Source organism: Chenopodium album, chromosome 22 (assembly GCF_948465745.1).
Source record: "Chenopodium album chromosome 22, dcCheAlbu1.1, whole genome shotgun sequence".
Taxonomy (NCBI): domain Eukaryota; kingdom Viridiplantae; phylum Streptophyta; class Magnoliopsida; order Caryophyllales; family Amaranthaceae; genus Chenopodium; species Chenopodium album.
Window position 1 is genome coordinate 6489494 of NC_137855.1, and position 20371 is coordinate 6509864.

At 35.7% G+C, this 20371-nt stretch overlaps 1 long non-coding RNA gene across 2 annotated transcripts; it reads right to left on the reverse strand.

Annotated features, from left to right (window-relative positions):
* Positions 1-1726: 1726 nt before the first annotated feature.
* On the reverse strand, positions 1727-9693 carry LOC145605688 (uncharacterized). 2 transcript variants are annotated; one of them, XR_014105131.1, is made up of 4 exons: positions 9560-9693; positions 5852-5966; positions 2485-3219; positions 1727-2346 (listed from the first exon to the last, which is right to left on the reverse strand). It is a non-coding gene; the product is annotated as an uncharacterized LOC145605688 (long non-coding RNA). The 2 variants fall into 2 exon arrangements; XR_014105130.1 differs by having other exon boundaries at positions 1727-3219.
* Positions 9694-20371: the final 10678 nt, after the last annotated feature.

Here is a 20371-nt window from a genome sequence, read left to right on the forward strand (position 1 = left end):
CCAAATAATGTATTCTATAATTCTGCGTACGTGTACCCTTGGCGGCGTGTGTGTAGTGTGTCGTACAAATTGTCATACACACGTCGTCAGCTAATCCTTGTTCCAGTTATAGCTATGTATGTCATACACAATTAATAATGTTATAGTAGTGCTAAAAGATGTATTATGACTGAATTTTGTTACTGTTGGTATGTAGAAACTTGACGCAGAAAGTGCTAAACGTGAAACTAAACTTGGGTTGAGGCTGACCAAGACACCATCATTGGTGAATTTGCTAAGTAATGCTCTTCCAAGAGATAACAACTTACCCGGTTCTTCGGAAAAGCTCAAGGCTGCTAATTTTCCTGCTATGTCTCTCCATATTGGCCCTTGGATGGTAATTTGATTTTGACAAGCCTCAATTTGTACTTGTATATCATATTCTATGCTCACATTATTATTGTTTTGTACTTCTTGAACCAATTATTAATTATGGTAAATGCATCTTATTGATGCAGTGTTTTGATTTTGAATTGAATTAGATAGCGTATTTCGTTCTTTACCATACTTCTATAACATACACCTACCATTAGGTTATAATTCAGAATGGTTGGCTAGCTAGAACAATTGGCCTTGTTAATTCTTCGCTATTCAAACATGGTCAGGGTCAAATCTCACTAAGGTCATCTTAGCTTAATAGGAGGGAATTTCCTAAACCCCCCCCCCCCCCCCCTCCCCTCTTTGGATGTGCCTTCCCTACTAGGTTATAGAAGAAAAAAAAATAGTTCCTCAAGGCGCGGCCTCTGATCTAGATAATCGTGATACGTTTATCTTCAACGTGACCTATATTTCATGACTTCAAACATATCTAGGCTACCATACTTATCTTTGTTGCCTTGTGCTATGCTTGGACCAGTCCATTATATTACAAATTGCATACTCAATAGGGTGATAACATTAATGTGATCAACAGAGAGTCTCAAGGCATGAAGGAGAATTAATAGCCAAGTGCTACTTCAAAAAACGGCAATTAGTTTGGGAAGTTTTAAATGGCAACTTGAAGAGCAAGATTGAGTTTCAATGGTCTAACATTGCAGCCATTAACGCTACGTTTGATGTTGATGGCGGTCCAGCAGTTCTTGATGTCATGGTTAGTTTTCAACTCATCTGCCACACACTCTTGAATGTTTTTAATCACTCAACAATTGTAAATAATTTTTATTTTTAGGTTATATTTTTGTTAGATGTCATGAGTTATTTTAAAGAGATTTATTAGGGTAGATCTGTACTTAAGCTAGGATTTATTCCCTCAAAAAAAAGCTAGGATTTATGTTTGGATTTTACTAGATAATGTCCAAACTATGATAGATTTTAAAATTAATATCGCGTAATAATTGAAATATAGAAGGCTCTATACATAAATAGGCCAATAGTCTACCATAAATAAATATATAATGAAGTTTTTAGATAAATCGAAAACTCCCTCCAAAAAAGTTTCCCTAACTAAGTAAAGGTATATATATTGGCTTATTTATAGTCTACCGAGTAATCCCTAACTGAGTAAAACCCCTAACCAACCGAATAATCCCTGACCGACCAAGTAACCCCTATCAAGTAATTTCGAACATTATTTTCAAAAAAAATTATGAAAGTTTACCTTTATAGTTGATGTTAGTATTCAATTTATTCATTAGAGATTAAGTAAATTTTGGGTTATTGAGAGTTACTGTTTTGTCGAGAAAAGCAATGGAACTGAGAAAGCAAATCTTAGTTGAATACAAATACTTCATATTAATTTGAGAAAGATTAGTACTCTTCATATCTTTGTGCTACTTACAAATAAACATACAACCACCAAAGTTACAATTAAAGACCATCATTTACATTCTCAAGTAAGGAAAATATCATCGAAGTCTTCATCATCAATCTATAAGACCATACTCACGCAAGAAAGTACTACTCCACCTTCTTTCTTTTCAAGAAGTCTACTTTCTTGTTTTAGGAAACACATCACTGTCTAGCTCTTGGAGGAATTCCCTGCATTCATCATATGAGTGAGGGATAGCTCAAGTGGTTAGAGCTTTCTTCCCGATTTCAGAAGATCCTAGGATTGATTCTCATCCCCGCCCTTGTGGCTCTTTAAACACTTTGTTAGTTCATCCCACACTTCGTTCCTCATAGTTATTCCCTTTATTGCTCTTTCACAATCAGGAATGATGATTCTTTGAGTAATTCCTTTTCCTTTGCACCATTTAAGGGTATATAAGATGGCCAAGGTTTCCCCCCATATTGGAGAGGGACATTGGATATCCATGGTCATTTCATCCACCCAATAATCATTATGGTCTCTGCATGAGCGCCCTATACCTGTAGACAAAGAGTTAGAAGAAAAAGAGGCATAAATGACAAGTTGGTTTTGGTTTTATGATAAGGAACAGGGGAATTGAAAGTGTTTGATCTAGCACTGTGACAATTTATTGGATGGACCATAGTTTATTGTTTAACCTTTCTACGGTTTCCTCCCTCTATTGCAGTTGGAAAAGCCTCCCTTGTTCTTCCACGAAATCAAGCCACAACCTAGGAAGCATACGAATTGGGAACAATCTGAAGATTTCACAGATAAACAAGCTTCTTTGATAAGGTATACATACATACCTCAAATTAATTTATCATCTCACTGATTACATATTAGTTCAAATCAACACATTCTTCTATCTATCAAATTAATTATTTTCACCCCTTGTAGGAAACATAAACTTGTCTTTGCCCCTGGAATCTTGGAAAAGCATTACTTCAAAATTATACAAGCTGACTCTAAGTTGCATCATATAAGCCAACAACCTTTCCCATATCAAGCTAGTATATACTTCAACGAAATTCACTTCTCGAACCAGCTTTGCTACAATAATCTCCCTGCCGCGATTCCTCCACAAATTCCAATAAATCATCCTACAGGTTCGTACTTCACACTTCTTAATAAGTTTGTTACGTTCTTGCTTTTGTTTTAGTACGTTCACAATCTTACCTAAAGTAACTCATCGCCTTCTAATTATTTTCTTTCTTGAATTGATTTAGTTATGGATTTTTCGAGCCATATCACAAGTGCAAATTATCCAAATCATCAAGATCTTTCACCCAGCAACAATGATCTTCAATTCGCAAATGCATCATCTATGAGCCAAGAGAGTAGTGCACATTTTCAGCAAGCCGGGTTAGCATACCCATGTATAAATGATGTTCCTGTGACAAATGATGTAGGATTAAATCCATTAGGTTATCTGCTACCATATGACTGTCTACAACAAATGGATGCAGTGGAGAGTTGTCTTCAGTACATGGGAGATTCGTCTCATCATTCAAGTTACGACTATGAGGATAGCATTGCAGATCAGCATCAATCAATAAGCCATGAATATCAAAGTCATCAACATTATGATTATTACAATTACAATCAAGAGGACATCAATAGATTAAGGTGATTAATGCTCTCTCCATATTTTATTACTTGCTCCACTTTTCTTTTGCGGCCGTATTAGATTAGCTGCTCCGTTTTCTTTTTTTGGAAACTTATAGCAATATTTTATTATTTTGAGCTATCATGCAATGCATTAAATTACATGCATATGCTATGGTAGATCAGGTTTGTAGCTAAGGAAATCTTTTAACTATTTGAATAAGAAGTGTGAAAAATTATGTATTTTTTTGAATATATTTTCATTAATACTTTCCTCTTGTAGCTTCTTATACATACACAGCCCTTAGAGTTATGTATAGCATTTTTCTTTTTTTATTGTTGATCACGGATTCTATTCAAGGGAAAAATTTCTCATTGAACTCAAGTCATATAATTTATTACAGTTATCTATCTTGTGATTGCATGCCCTAGCTTTGCTAGCTACAGAACAAGACAATTTTCGAAAGAATCTGATCCATCGGTTAATGACAAAGCGTCTTTAAAACTAAAAATGTGTAGCATGCTTACCTAAGGCCTGCTCAAAATTAGGCGGAGTTGGGTCGGGCCAGTCATGATCAGGTCTAGCTTAAAACGGACAATTACAAGTGGTCAGAGTTAAAATTACAAGTGATCAGTTTCATAGTCCTGAAGCAATAGGCTCCACTTGCATTGTGTGGGTGAGGCCCTCAATGTGACCTCGTGATCAAAGATCATATCTAGTGTTAATGCTTCTCCTATATACTAAATTTTAAAGCAAAAACTTATCAAATTTAATAATGTTTCTTTAAAATTTTTGTATAACTAGTAATGGGAGCGAGCACATTCCCAATTTTGTACATATAAATTTGCATATGTGGTTATTGCGCATTGGCGTGATAAGATTTTTCAATTTGTATAGTTCGTCTATTGTATGCATGTGAATTGGATTCATTTTGTTAGGTATTAAGTGGCCCAAATCTTTGAGAAGCCCAAAAGCATTTTTCATGCTTCTAAGAGTATGTCGGTGCACACACTTAGGGCCTGTTCACATTTACTGAATTGAGCTGAGCTGAAGTGATTGGAGCTGAACTGAATGAGCTGAAATGAATATTTTATAAGAGAGGGAAATTAAGAGCTGAACTAAACTGATTGAAGCTAAACTGAACTGAAATTAAGTAAATGTGAACCGGCCCAGAAAACTCTTCCTAAAATATCATCACTCAACCACCATAATCCACCGACTTCAACAACTATAAATAGTTGGAGTTTGGTTCATTTTTTGTTCATCCACAAAAACTTGATCATTCCACATATATTGCCATACTACATAAAAGCCTTCTTACTAAACTAATTTCCTTATACATATTTCCTCTTTGTATAATTCCACTATTCCTTTTCAATACCCTCAAGTGAGTTCCCTATTCGTGAGAGTTTTATTGTAATATTTCTCACCCTAATAAGGTAGGGACTTTGTACTCTAATTTGATATAGTGGATTCATTTTTAAAGTGCCCGTTGTGTGTTATTTTCTAAATAGATTTTTCTTGCCGATTATACTTTGTCAATTTCTCGACGAAACACGTTTTTGCTAGCGCTCTTACCCTTACACATTTGTATGGCAATTGGTTAGTATTTTCTATAATTAATAATAGGGAATGACTAACTTGTTTGCTAAAGGAATTAAATGAGAAACCAATTATTTATCAATGAATCCCTGCAAAAGATTTCAGCCAAAAAAAAAAAATGAAGCAAAATCACTAATAGATCATATTAAAGTGTTATTTGAATACGTCAAAGAACCTATATATTAATAAGTAAAATCATTCTGTAATCTAGTATATATTAATGAACCATTCTATAATATATAATATATAAGTAATTGTTTATCATTAACAATATAAGTCATTTACAAACAAAAATGCTTTTAAAAACAAATCCTAAAAAAGTAAAAATCATAAAATTTAATGTGTTCAGGTACTGTTTTAATTTTATAATCCTCTTATAACTAAATTCGCTCACTTTGTAAATCTTTCAAATTCGGGTTTTAATATTTGATAATGCTCATTTTCACCTCAATAAGATATGAGATTTCGAACCTTACCATGTTAGTGTGTTGGTATAGTCATTTTTATTTTTTTTGGTTGAAATACGAATGCATTGATTTACTACATCTATTTCATATTATATGCAACTTTGTGGTATTATTTGTGAGATATATAAAGTATTCCAAAGTTGTAAAAAATATGAAACAGGTGTAATATTTGCATTTATGAACAAAGAAGTTTTTATTTTTACTCACATTGGAAGAACCCTAATTGTAATCTTTTTTCCAAAATAAAAATGCAATATACAAACTCTAAATTTTTGTATACTTGTCTAAACTCTAAATTTTTGCGTTTGAAAAATACAATGAATAACAAAATCTGAAAGATGTACTTACAACAGTTACTTTCTCCTTAAAGCTATGTGCAAAGAGGCCAAAGGTCCATTTCTGAAAAACCAGCTTCCTTTCTTCCCCATTTTGCAAGCATAACTAATTTACAATAATTTACTTGCTGCATAACATAAGAAAATAAATCTTAATTAGAAATTAGAACCATTAATGTAAATTTTCTAATCATTACTCCAAAGTCTTGAAATGCAAATTAAAGATCAGTACGGTGGGAATGATTTAAGTAAGGCACATTATGGATTTATGAGCCCACACTACAATAGTCTTCCAATCCATCTCCAAATCATCCCACCAATCTCCCTATACCAAGGCAATAAAGATGAAAATGAAATTAAAAGTAAGAACAAAGATTTGAACGAGACACCTTCAATTTCACAACAATCACCCACATCAAAAGCATGCATATAACAAACAAAAATATAATTGCATCGAATGTTGTCTTTAGGTGTTACCAAATAAAGGCATGTACAACAACTTGGGAGCTCACAAAGACTAGAAAGTGATTAATGAGGCTCTCCTTTCTCCCGATAAACAATGGATCGATACCAAGTTGAGTTTGTATAGTAAATTACCGGGTAAAATCGATTTCGAGTTAACTTCAGGTTGATTTTAGATCGGATTTGGATGATAAAATTTCGAGTCTAACTACATTGAAAACAATTCGGATTCAGGTAATCCTTTCGGATCAGGTAAGTTTTTTAGACCCCTTAGTGTAATTTTTTGAAGACGTATAATTTATTAATATGGGCAAAATTGTTGTACACTAGTACATTTACTTCCATTCGTCTTTAATTAACAATAATTTAGTAATTCAATCCAATTTAAGTTCTCAACCATCAATTACGGAAAATTTTTGTATAAAGAGATGGTAACAAATTTTACTACACAATTTCTTAAACCCAACAACTTACCCATCTAGTTTTTGGGGTTATATTTTTTTATTATTTCCTCAGACATGCTTTTCTAACTTGAATGAGTGAAATCTAATAAAATGCGGAATTTATGAAGCATCTGAACCCTTGAAAAAAATTATTACTAACTTTAATAATTCAAGCTACATTAATTTTTTTCAAATTTAAAAACAAACATCATTCCAAACTTATCATATTACAATCTGAACACTAGATTTTACAAAATACTTAATAGCTACTAAATTACGGATCACCCCAACAGAAAATATTATAGCCCCTAAATTTAAAGTCATGACCCAAAACATTCTCCATACGAGATCAACCATTTCTGAATGGACTACGCTTGACACAGTTAATACTTTAAGGAACACATTTCAAACACACTACTGACTAATACAGCTACCTTATAGTTAATTGACTCCTACTAAAATAACAAACTTAGATTTAAACCACTCCTAAATATTACTACTAGTCTACAACCACACCCTAATAATATTTTCACTGAGCTTACATTCCATTAGGAAACACCCAAAACTTAAGAAAAAAATCCTATTTTCCACCAAACTCCAACTCCTCAAATAACCCATCGCAGACCATTGGTGACATAATCCCTCCTTCCCCATGGTTATCTCCATTCTCAACATCACTTACCTTGTCATCCTCCTTCTGAAGAAGATCCCATAATGTAGCATACTCCAATTCATCTTCAGAGCCTGCCGGTGATTGAGAAGGGGTAGGATTTGACTCGATCAATCCGAGTTTTATGAACACCGTCGGAGTGAGGATCGGGAACGAGAAGCTAGATTCTCGAAACAGATCCTCTATTTCACACCCTTTTGCCTTTGGATATGGCCTGAACTTGCAAGATGTTGTCATGTTGATATTGCCACTCTAACTCCAACATCAACATCTTATCATATTCATTAGACGAAGGATTCACCCCCTCTCAGTGTGCAATTCGACCATCAGAGAGGAATGGGTCATTTTCCTCAAAGTCAGGAAAAACAATCAAACAAACTAATCATCAAATAAACTTAATTTCATTCCTTTTAAGTCAAAAACTTCATTCTCGACTTCTATCCTCCTGGAATTCCTTTACAACTCAACACATGCATCGTGTTCTTCACGATTGTAATTCCTCACCAGTAAACTCAAATACAACAAACAAAATTCTTCATCAATGTGTTAAATAACCATTCAAAACTCTCACCGATACAGTTAACAAACTTCTAACTCACATCTTATACAGAGTAACACAAATCGGCATGTAGCCAACTATGCTTGCAGGGCATAAATATGCAACTTCCATCACTTACAATGACGTCTCAGTCAAAGCCATTACTACCTATAATGATTACGAAATCCCTTTTTGAACATAATCTAGATAATAATTCGTACTTCACAAGCAGCGACACACGAACATATTCATGATACAAGTTACTTCAACTCAAATACACTCAGTTAAAATTGTTAACATCACCCTCATACGAAATCACAACAGATCCTATGATATATTGTAGACCTCGGATAATTTTTTTTTTTAAAACAGCCCGCAAAGGGGAGGAATTATATTAAAATATCAAGCGAAGCAACATCAATAATACGACTTGGGAACTCATCAAGCCACAAGCATTGGCCGACCCCCCATGGTTGATAGTGAGCTAACTCATGGGCTACCCTATTCCCTCCTCACTTAACAAAGGACCAAACTACACTATTAAAACTAGAAACAAGAGCAAAAACATCATCCAAGATTAAAGACAAACTACTAATATATAACTTTTGATAACAGTAGCATCTAGCACCTCCCCACACACCTTTGAAAGATAATCCACAACCTTCTCAGCAATCGGGACTTCCCCCTCCATCACAAAAGAATTTCTAGCTCCCCAAATTGCCCAACATAGAGTTACTACATTACCCACATCCCACCCATCTAGCTCCAGAAAACAGGATTCCCACCAATCTACAACATTGTTCACTTTCAGATCAGCCACCCAATTATATCTGCTAACACTCCACACATCTTGAGCCAGCCTACACTCCTTCAAGGCGTGTAAAGTGGATTCGAAACCACGATGGCACACTGAACACTCAGGATCATAATCCTTCACCCTGATTTTTATACCACACCTCGTGGGAATTGCATTATGGCAAGCCCTCCAAGCAAAAACCTACAACCTTGGAAGCACTTGCAGATGCCATATCCTCTTCCAAATGTCTCTGGCTGTAGCAACACCTACCTCCTCCCTCTTCCAGTCATCATTAAAGATAGCACGATAAGCAGATTTAACCGAGTAATCCCCATGCTTCTCTAAACCTCAGCAAACAATGTCCTGCGGCAAGAATTCTCGACTTCTATTCTCATGAAATCCCTTTACAACTCAACACGGCATCGTCTTCTTCACAATTGTAATTCCTCACCACTACCAGTAAACTCAAACACAACACTCAAAGATGCCTCACTTGAACAACAAAATTCTTCATCAAATTGTAAAATAACCACTAAAAAGTTCAAAACTCTCACCAATTCACTTACCAACCACTAAAAACAATTCAAAGTTCAAAAAAAAAATCGCCTAAATTCAAGCTGATCTCATTATCCAATCCACCTCTCATTCAATCAATCAAATTAACACTCCATCAATTCAACAAAACACAAAAAAACATCAACAACAACACACAAATCTCAACACAAATCAGAAATTAATCATCACAGATAACCTAACATCAGAAATTGCATAAAAAAATATTCAGAAAAATAAAATCAAACATCAAAAATTACCTGGAGTCCGAATTGCGAATTGGTGCAGTCCGATGTCGGAAACTTCACCACCACCACTTCCTCCGCCGCCTCCGTCATCGCCGTCCATCATATTTTCTCTCCTGTTTTTCTCTTTCTTAAGTCGAATTCTAAAGGGTGAATTCTTTACTAGAGATAATTAGCTCGATTTAAAGATAAAAGATTAGAGATATTTACGTAAAAAGATGTACTTTCTGTTTTTTTTAGTTAAGACCTTATTAATATCACACTTGCCAACTTATATTTTTAACGCTTAATAACTTCAATTATTAACATGTAAAATTATAAAAAGTGAATATTAATAAAATATACACATTAGCGATTCAAACAAGATCTCACGTGATTATATTTTATCGTATCTAAAAATCACAAAAGCAAGTCAAAGTGTAGTGTATGAATCGTATAAAAGTCAAACGGTGTCAACTAAAAAAAATAGAGAAAAAAATTTGGTTTAAAAAAAAATGTGTGCGGTTGGATCAGAAATCTTTTACGGAATACATAAAAACACAATTTGTCCGAAAATAGGAGTGTACGATGAATCGATGATTGATTATAAAAACTTAAAACGGATTATAGTTATCTTAAAAATGTTTAAAGGTTTCTTTCAAAAAAATATATACATATATTTAAAGGTACCCTCTATACTATAAAAGTTACGAGTATTATTTTTTAACAATAAATATTATCCTTTGAGGGCTTAAATTACCATAAAAATAATTGAAGTTATCCTAAAACTGATTGTCTTGCCATAAAATTAACGTACACCCACTTTATATGAAATATGAAAATAAATTTAGAGGAAGTCAACGAGAATTAAAAGTCTACCTTCACCCTTAATGTCCGAATAACATTAAAACTCTCCTAGTACGTCAACTCATACATGTACTCTCCTATATATATGTCTAACACTTTTTACAAATTTATATTTTCACAAGTATACTCAGTTACTCACTGGTAGACTCAATTACTCCGTAGATTGGAGAACAAAAAAAAAAAAAAAAAAAAAAAAAAAAAAAAAAAAAAAAACTCCCATAAAATTAGTAAAAGAAGAATGGATTACAATAATGGTGATTATAATCTTCCTAACAATAATTCCGGCTACGGTGATCAAATATACCATGGCAATGGCGGTGTTTCGATTACATTAGATCCGGTTGGTATTAAGGTAATTTTTTAAACTTTATTAATGACAACTTTCTTTAACTATTTTTCATGAAAATCACAAGTTAAATAAATTTAAATTATCAAGCTTAATGGAGAAAAAAAAAACCTATAAATAGAGTTGGGTATGGGTCGTGTGATCGTGTCGGCCCATGGGCGGCACGAGATAGGCCCGGCACGGCACGACACGACACGGTGATCGAGGAGTGGGCCGTGAGCCGTGCCGTGAGCACGATTTTGAAAATCCGACACGAGTATGGCACGAACCCGCAGGTGGCAGGGATGTAGTTTGGCCTGCCAACATGGCACTCTAGGCACGGCCCGGCACGACCATAAAAATAACATAAATAATAATGAAAAACTATAATAATAAAAATAAGAATAATAAAGAGAACAATAATAATAAAAAAAAAACATAAACATAAATTTAAAAAATTATTTAAATAGGAGTATATCCATTTTAAAAGTTGTTCAAAAAAAAATTAAAAATATGATGGGGGCCTGGTGACAGGCACGTGGCCGTGTCATGTCGTGGGTTAGATATGCCAAATGATGGCCCGGCACGACATGCCAAGATGTAGGCACGGCACGACACTAGCCACCACCAGATACGGCGAGGCACGGTCCATGACGGCCCGGCACGGCACGCTGCCCATCTCCACCTTTGAATATTTTTTTTTTTTTTTGTTGCAAATGAAGGCTAAGCCCTTTTATTCAAAAGAAAATAAAGTACTAAATTACAAACCGGGGAGTAGTAACTCCAAGCATATCCTCCCGAAGAAGCTCCTTTATTTCAATCGGAGGATTATCAAAATAAAGGACCCTCTCCCGTTGGATAACACCCAAATTAGCAAGACTATCCGCCACCCTATTCCCTTCCCGATAACAATGAAAAATACAAGAATTAAGTCCCAAGGACTTAATGATACTACGACATTCTTTCAGCATGATCGAGCCTTCCCCTCCTTGAATCTGGTCACTTTGAAGAGCTTCTATGCATGTTTTGTTGTCCATCTGGATGACCAGTTTAGAGATGCCTTTCGAGACTGCCATACGAAGACCAACTTCCAGAGCAAGTAATTCTGCACGATAAGCAGAGCAGATGCCAAAATTAGCTGAGAACGCTTTGATAAAATTACCAAAGCAATCCCTCAGCACCCCTCCTCCACCAGCAGCCCCAGGGGACCCTTTTGCGGCACCATCGGTGTTCAATGCTACCCAGTCCCCTGGAGGTGATAACCACCTGATTAAAGCTTCTCTGCGAACAGGGATATTATTGACAGACGCTTGATCTTCATCCTGGATCATAAGAACTCTCCAAGTTTCATCAACTTTAGCTTTGATGAAGGCACCTTTATCAGCAGGAATTTCATTGTTGCGACCAAAAATCTGGTTGTTACGCCATTTCCAAGACCACCACAGGGTAAGATCAAACCAAACAGGCCATTTTTCAGACAAATTAGACTCCCCTGCCTTCAAATTACGAGAGAGCCAAGGGTGTAAATCTCCAGAAAAAAAATCAGAGGACCTGGCAGCACCTCCCACACTAGCCCAAACAATCCTTGCAGCCTCACAATCTTGAAGCATATGCAAAGTCTTCTCATCCTCATTCAATGAGCAACGATCACATCTTGGGTCATCAGTTAAATATCTCTTCAAATGATTAGCATTACAAAGTAATCGATCATGAAGCAAGAGCCAAAGAAACATTTTCACACGTTGTTGGACAGGGGTATGCCAAGCCAAATCCCATTTTGAGTCCTTCGAAATTTGTCCATCATCTCTCATAATCTCGATGGCAAATTTGGTTGAGAATTTACCTGACTTCGAGCCTCGCCAATATCTCAAATCCTCTATGTCAGACCCCTTGTAGACTTTGTGAGCAGCAATTAACTTCAGAGCATGAGCAGGGAGTAAATTTGCAAACAAATCCCATCTCCATTCACCATTATCATCCCACATTTCCTCTATGGTGGCCCCTTCAATGCAATCTGGAATAGGGGTAGTGGTTAAATCACAAAGAGGCACTTCGGTTGCCCAGCAATGATCCCAAAAGAGCGTTCGTCTACCATTTCCAATTGCTACAGCATAACCTTTTTTAAGCCATTGAGCATTCTCAGTTATGCCCTGCCATACGTTCGACATACTAGAGGTGGGTGTGAACATGTCAATGTCACACCGCCCTTTACAGTATTTATATCGAAGCACTCTAGACCATAGGGAATCAGGTTCAGAAAGCACTCTCCAACCTAGTTTTGCGAGAAAGGCAGAATTTGCTTGGCGAGCTGAGCGAAATCCCAACCCACCTTTGTTCTTAGGAAGTTGCAATGTCTCCCACGACAGAAGATGGATACGCTGCTGCTCATCCGACCCTCCCCAAATAAATCTTCTTGCCTTCCTGTCTATTTCATCGCAAATACCCCTTGGTATTTTAGCCGTTTGCATAGAATAGTCAGCCATGGTTGTAAGGGTAGACTTAGCAAGAGTGACCCGACCCGCAAGTGATAGGTACTTAGTCTTCCAACCAGAGAGTCTTCGATCAATTTTTTCGCATATATGAGCAAAGGTTGTCTTAGTAACTCGGCTAGTCAATGTAGGCATACCAAGATATAAACCTAAATCATTAGTGCATTCCATACCAAGTGACTGACTAATTGACAAACCATCAGTGCTTGAAACATTTCTGGAGAAATAGACACGTGATTTGGGGAGGCTAACACGCTGACCTGATGCTTGACAAAACCTATCCAGGCAGTCTTTGATGATAAGGGCTTGATCAGTAGAAGCTTCCGCGAAGAGAATTAAATCGTCCGCAAAAAGAAGGTTCGAAAGAAGAGGGCCTCCCCTGCTAGCATAGATCGGTCTCCAATTGCCCTTATAAATTGCCTCCTCAATGACTTGATTGAGTCTCTCCATACAAATTACAAAAAGATAAGGTGATAGCGGATCACCTTGTCTTATGCCACGAGTGGGAGAGAAAGCCTCAGTTATTTCCCCATTCCAAAGAAGTTGCATAGATGGAGAAGAGACACATTCCATGATAATTTCTATCAAACCAATCGGAAAATTCATCTCTTTGAGCGTATCACGGATGAAGGACCATTTAAGACGATCGTACGCTTTCTCAAAGTCGATCTTGATAGTCATGTACCCTTTCCCTCCTTGATTGCGCTTCATAGTATGAATAACCTCTTGAACTATGACAATGTTGTCGGTTATTTGACGCCCCGGAACAAAACTTGCTTGGGAAGAAGATATGAGCTTAGGCAAAAGGGGTTTTAGCCGATTGACAATGGCTTTTGTTATGATTTTGTAAGTTACATTACAAAGGCCAATTGGACGAAATTGGGAAGGGGAATCAGAATTGTCAGTTTTGGGCAAAAGAACAAGAAAGGTCTCATTAAGAGAGCTAGGAAGCCCTTTCCCTTCTAGAACCGAAAGCACCATAGAGTACACCTTCGGGGCTACTAACTCCCAATTTTTCTGGAAAAAAATTGCTTGATACCCATCCGGACCCGGGGCTTTAAGGGCCCCCATATTTTTCACAACAAAATCAATGTCACTCTTTGTAAAAGGTCGACAAAGAGTATTCCATTCTGCATCAGAAAGCACATTACAAACCCCTGTAGGAATGTTCATCTCACTCGAAATACCATCATCAGAGAAAAGAGAAGAAAAATAATTAACCACCAAATTTTTCACCTCTTCTAATTCGTACACCCACTGACCTTCATTGTTTTTGATGGCTGTGATCTTATTTTTCCAGCGCCGGATTATAGTACTAAGGTGGAAGAAAGAAGTATTACGGTCACCATTCTCGATCCAATCCACCCGAGCCTTTTGATAACACAAAAGCTCTTCTTGTTGTAGCACCTCATCAAGCTCTCTTCGAAGCTTAGCTTCCAACTTTAGAAGCCCCGAGTGACGATCAGTAGATAGAGAAGATTGAACCCCTTTGATACGTGCCATAAGCACACGTTTTTCTCTAAAGATATTATGAAAAATATTGTGATTCCATTCTTGCAGATCCTTCGAGAGAGAAGAAAGCAGAGGGATTAGGGGTGCATCAGTATTCCATTTTTGCTCCAAAAACTCCGAGAATTTTTCATGAGAGAGCCAGGAAGCTTGGAATCGAAAGGGGCGATTTAGAGAGTCAAGAGGGGCAAAACCATTGGGAGAGATAAGGAGAGGGCAATGGTCCGATTGAAGAGCGGGGAGGTGCTTAACTCTTGCTTTGTCGAAACGCACACTCCAATCAGCCGAACAGAGAACTCTGTCAAGCCGTGCACTTTGTCTTGTGGCCACTGAGTTGCCACGAGCCCAAGTATGAGAAGGGCCGGAAAATTCCACTTCAACCAACTGATTATTATCAACCCAAGCATTGAATCTTGCACTTTGACGCGTGGTTTCACTACAACTGGAGCTTCTTTCCCAAGAGAACCGAGTTTCATTGAAATCCCCTGCTAATAACCAAGGTTTATCGTTTCTCCTAGCAAAATCAGATAAGTCACGCCAAAGATCTTGACGCTTGGAGGGGTCCGGACTAGCATAGACCATAGAGAAATACCAAGGCAAATCACCATTTCTGGTAATTGATACAGTAATGTATTGATTGGATTTTTCGATTGGGTCAATAGTAACGAGCTCGGGTTTCCAGAAAACCCAAATGCCTCCACTAAACCCTTGAGCGTCCACTCTTGTGTGACCATTGTACCTAACCATATCAGCAATTCGTTGAGCATGATTTCCTCCCATATGGGTTTCGACTAATGCAAAAACACAAGGCTTATGGATACGAATAACTTCTCGGAGAACTGCCATGAATTCTTTACTACCGGCACCTTGAACATTCCAAACCATACACGTTATGGGAAAGGAATTTGAGTCTAAATTGTGAGCTAAATCCATAAAATCAGTTGAATTAGGATAGGTTGCTCTGTAAGCTTCAGCAATATTGCGCAAGGCATGCTTAATTTCCATTGGTAACTTCAAGGTTACCATCATCTCTAGATTCCCCGGGCTCGGAGGGTTCCATGAGTGTATCTCCATCTGGAGAATGTGAGTCAGGGGGTCGGCCGCACCCAGATAAGGTTCCTCCATCGGAGCAGTCAAGCATAGTATCTTCTCTGGAGAAATTTGTAACATTATTGGTGATGGGAGTAGGAGAGACATGGGTAAAATTTGGATTAAATTGGCTTAGTGAGGGTTGGCTTTCCAGGTTCAAAGTGGAGGGCTTAGTCGTGGCTTCTTGGTGAACTTTGGGAATAATAGGATAATTTTCCTTGCCTGCTGTTTCGGTTGAAAAAGATTTTGGTGGAATATTTTTTGGCTTATCATTAGTAATATCTCTCAAGATAGATTTGTTGGAATCTTTTGACAGAATCTTGACTTGCTGCCACTGCTTGGAGTTACCTAAAAACATGCCTTGTGATTTGCCCCTAGGAGAAGAATTACCCGAATTAAAATGCAGGGGAGCAATATTAGGAAGTCTCACTTGCGATTCAAATCCTAAATCCACCGTGTGCACATGATCTTCGGAAACAGCCATATTCTCGCCTTCCACTATGTTCTCACCTTCCACAAAAAAAGGATTTTGAGCATTATTAGGCGGAAAATCTTCCTGGGAACTTTCCTTCTCTAGAATTGCAAATCTTGATCCCCCTAAAACAACTCCCTTATCTTTGGCAAGATCTTTTTTGAAATTTGAATTTGAATTCTTGCTTTGAACATCTTTACCAGCCACCATAACTGGTTTCTCCGGCCGGGGAGGGCGCTTCCTAGGGGGTGGCTTTTTGACTTGCAGCCAAGACCCATAATCTTGTACTTCCACAGTCGAAGGTTCCTTAGGTGAGTGCACAGCAGGATCGACAAACCCCTCTTGCCTATTATTGTCTTCTGGGATGTGAGACAAGGAAGGGCATTGGTCTCCTTGATGACCAATTTTCCCACAACTAAAGCAAATCATTCGAAGACCTTCATATTAAATCCTCCAAATTCTACCTTTGAGCCAGAATTTAGATAGCAGGGGTTTTGATAAATCCAGTTCAATACTTAGTCTTGTAAACTGACCACGTTGAGCTAATGCTGTGTTGTTATCAATCCGGATTACCTTACCAATCTGACTGCCCACTTTGTGAAGGAATTCTTTGTCAAAATACTCGACTGACAAGTTGGGAATGCGAATCCAAGCAGTCAAAAAGCGCATTGGGGTGTTGTCAGGAATAAAATTAGGAATCCATTTCCTAATCGTGAGGTAGTTATCATCCAACATCCATGGTCCTTGAGTAAGGACATGGTTATAATCCCCTAGATTAGAGAAGCGAGCAATGAAGTAGTCATAGCCAATATCAGTTAACACTAAGCCTCCAGTAAGTTCCCACTTCTTTTTCAATCTTTTCATAAGTGACATATACCCTATTTTGCTATCAAACATTTTGATAATAAGGGTGTGTTTCCATGGTTTACGGAGTCTTGCTTTCTCCTCCTTAGTTAGCAAAATCACAGGACATTTGGGATCATTGACTATATCAGCAGGAGCTTCATCATCATCAGATAAATCCTCTTCATCATCAACATCAGGTTGAATAATGTTATTACCAATTAAGGTAGAGGAATTCACCATATCACGAAAAGACAAACCTGGAGTGGTAGGGTTTCGGATAGGCTGTAAAACAGGTGGATTATTGGATAGGATAGGAGAAATAGCATTGGTATCATTGGAAAAGATCAAATGATTGATTTTGCGTTTAGTTTTCTTGATTGATCGAACAAGTTGATCTTTGGTTTCGGGGTTGGAGGAGTGGTTGAGAGCGTTTTCCATAGAGAGCAAAACTTTCTTGTTGTAATCATCTCCACCTTTGAATATAAGTCTAATGGCAATGTGTATTTATTATAGAGTAATTTACCAAAGTTGAATTACAACTTTACGTATGAATAATTTATCAACATCGATCATTCTACATTATATGCCCTCTATTCGAACTCCACCGCTTCCTATTTGTAATTTATTTCTTTATGGCTCATTCGAACAAAGTAAAATTATAATTTATTTTATTTTTATTTTGTTAGGATAATATTGAGGCAGTTCTTGGTCTTAAACTAAACATGGATGAAGAATTGAAGAAGTGTTTTATTCCACCAACAGATAATAAGGCTATTAAATTCAATGCTTTGTCTCTTCGAATTGGTAAATGGAAGGTAACTCTTGTTAACTTTTCTGTTTGATTAACTTTATTTGATATACCTTTTTATCGTTATTGTATTGTTATTATTACTTCTGAAATTTTTCATATTTTTATTTTTACTTCAAATTTAAAAGTAATAATAAGGCCCCGTTCTCTTCACCTTAAAAAAATAATATTAAGTAAAAATAATTTCAGTTCAATAAAAATAAGTCCAGTTCGGTAAAATTAATTTCAGTTCAATAGAAATAAGTTTATTTCAGTAAAGTTCAGTTTTCTTAAAGAAGAATTATAATAGAAAATCAGTAAAAATAATTTCAGTTCAGCAAAAATAATTTCAGTTCAGTATAATTAATTTAAGTTCAGTAAAAATAATCTAAGTTCAGTAAATATAATTAAGGCCCCGTTAAGTTTAGCAAATATAATTTAAGTTCAGTAAAAATAATCTAAGTTCAGTTGCACTAAAATTAATTTCAGTTCAGTAAAAATAAGGTGAAGAGAACGGGGCCTAAGTTTAAATAAAGTCTAATTAAGGCCCCGTTCTCTTCACCTTAATTTTGCTGAACTGAAATTATTTTTACTGAAGTGAAATTATTTTTGCTGTGCTTAAATTATTTTTACTGAACTTAAATTAATTTTACTGAATTGAAATTATTTTTTTTGAATTGAAATTATTTTTACTGATTTTCTATTATAATTCTTCTTTAAGAAAATCGAGTTTTACTGAACTGAAATTATTTTTACTGAACTGAAATTAATTTTACTGAACTGAACTTATTTTTAGTGAACTGAAATTATTTTACTTAATATTATTTTTTTTAAGGCGAAGAGAACATGGCCTAAATAACTTGAATAAACGGCTAAAAAAATAAATAAATTTAATATAGACGGTTTTTAAACAGTTCCATTAGCATCACCAAAATATATACTTTCTCTGTTTTTTTTAGTTGACACCATTCTATTATCACGCTTGCCAACACATGTTTTCAACGATTAATAAATTTAATTATCAACATTATAAAATTATAAAAAGTGGATATTAATAAAATATACATATAGACGATCCAAACAAGATCTCACATGACTATATTTTATCTTATCTATAAATTACAAAAAAAAAAAAGTCAAAGTGTAGTCTGTAAATAGTGTAAAAGTCAAACGGTCTCAACAAAAAAAACGGATGAAGTAACAAATTAGGACCCTGTTCTTGATGGGTGCAAGTAGCGTGCCACTAAGAAAGAAAATTGCAGAAAAAGAAAGAAAATTGCAGATTAAAGTGTTTGAATGTTTGATACTGTGTTTGATACTTTGATGCAATGCGTGAATATTTTTTTTTTTGAAATATATACCTATTCAAAAAAAAAAAAAAAAAAAAAAAAAAAGAGAAAAGGGATTTTGTGTTGTGTTGGGTTGGGGGTTGACTCACTGTGTATATTGTTTAGATTCTTTTTATCCCTAATTTAAGCCAATATAAAATGCTTAGATGGAATTATTTTTTATTTTATTTGGATTTGCTCATTGATTTACAAATGTTTATTTGTTACTATCTCGTAATACAGTTTAAACCAGTGAGACATTCGGACTTATTGATTTGCAGAGGCTACTTCATCAACAAATATTTCGCTTGGGAAATATTTGACGGTACACTTACAAAGAAAATCCAGTTCGATTTTTCGAGCATTGGTCATATAACATATAATTTCTCACTCAACACTGTTACTTTGGAGGTTTGTTCACTATATTTATTATTTTTATATTGCATATTAATTTGAATGTTCAAAAAATATTGTCAATTTTTATTTAATTTTTAATTTAAGGTATCAAACTATTGTAAATAGTTAAGGTTGCTCTCTACAATTTTGTTAGATCCATATATATATTCCGTGTGCAGTGACAACTAATTTTTATACGAAAAAAGAATGAACAATTAACATTAATTTATTAGATCCTTATTACGGAGTAGCATATTTCATTTTCTTAAAACGACTTTCTTTATTTATGTAACAGCTAAAGGACAGCCCCTCATTTTCAGTTGAGCTGCCGCCAAAGAGAAAAAAGCATACAAAATGGAAAACATGTTATGATTTTACTGATAATCAAGCTTCTTCTTTATTACAGTATGCAAAATATGTTACTTTTTTTTTTCATAATATTCTTGCATTAATATCTATGTTGACTTAGTAGTACATAAAATGTAGTATTGATCAATTAATCTTGATTAATAATTTCGTTCAATGCAGCTCGCATGTTCTTGAACTCAAACCAACAGTATTGGAAAACAATTGGAAATATTTCATGATGGCTCATCGTCCGACCGTCTCGTATAGCTTGTTTTACAATGTTCCTAGAGGTGCTATATATATATTGATCTTATGTTTTGTTAATTTAGCATTTTAGCTAAATACATTACTTGTACCATATGTTTCTTGCATGTCTTTTGATTTTGTTTATC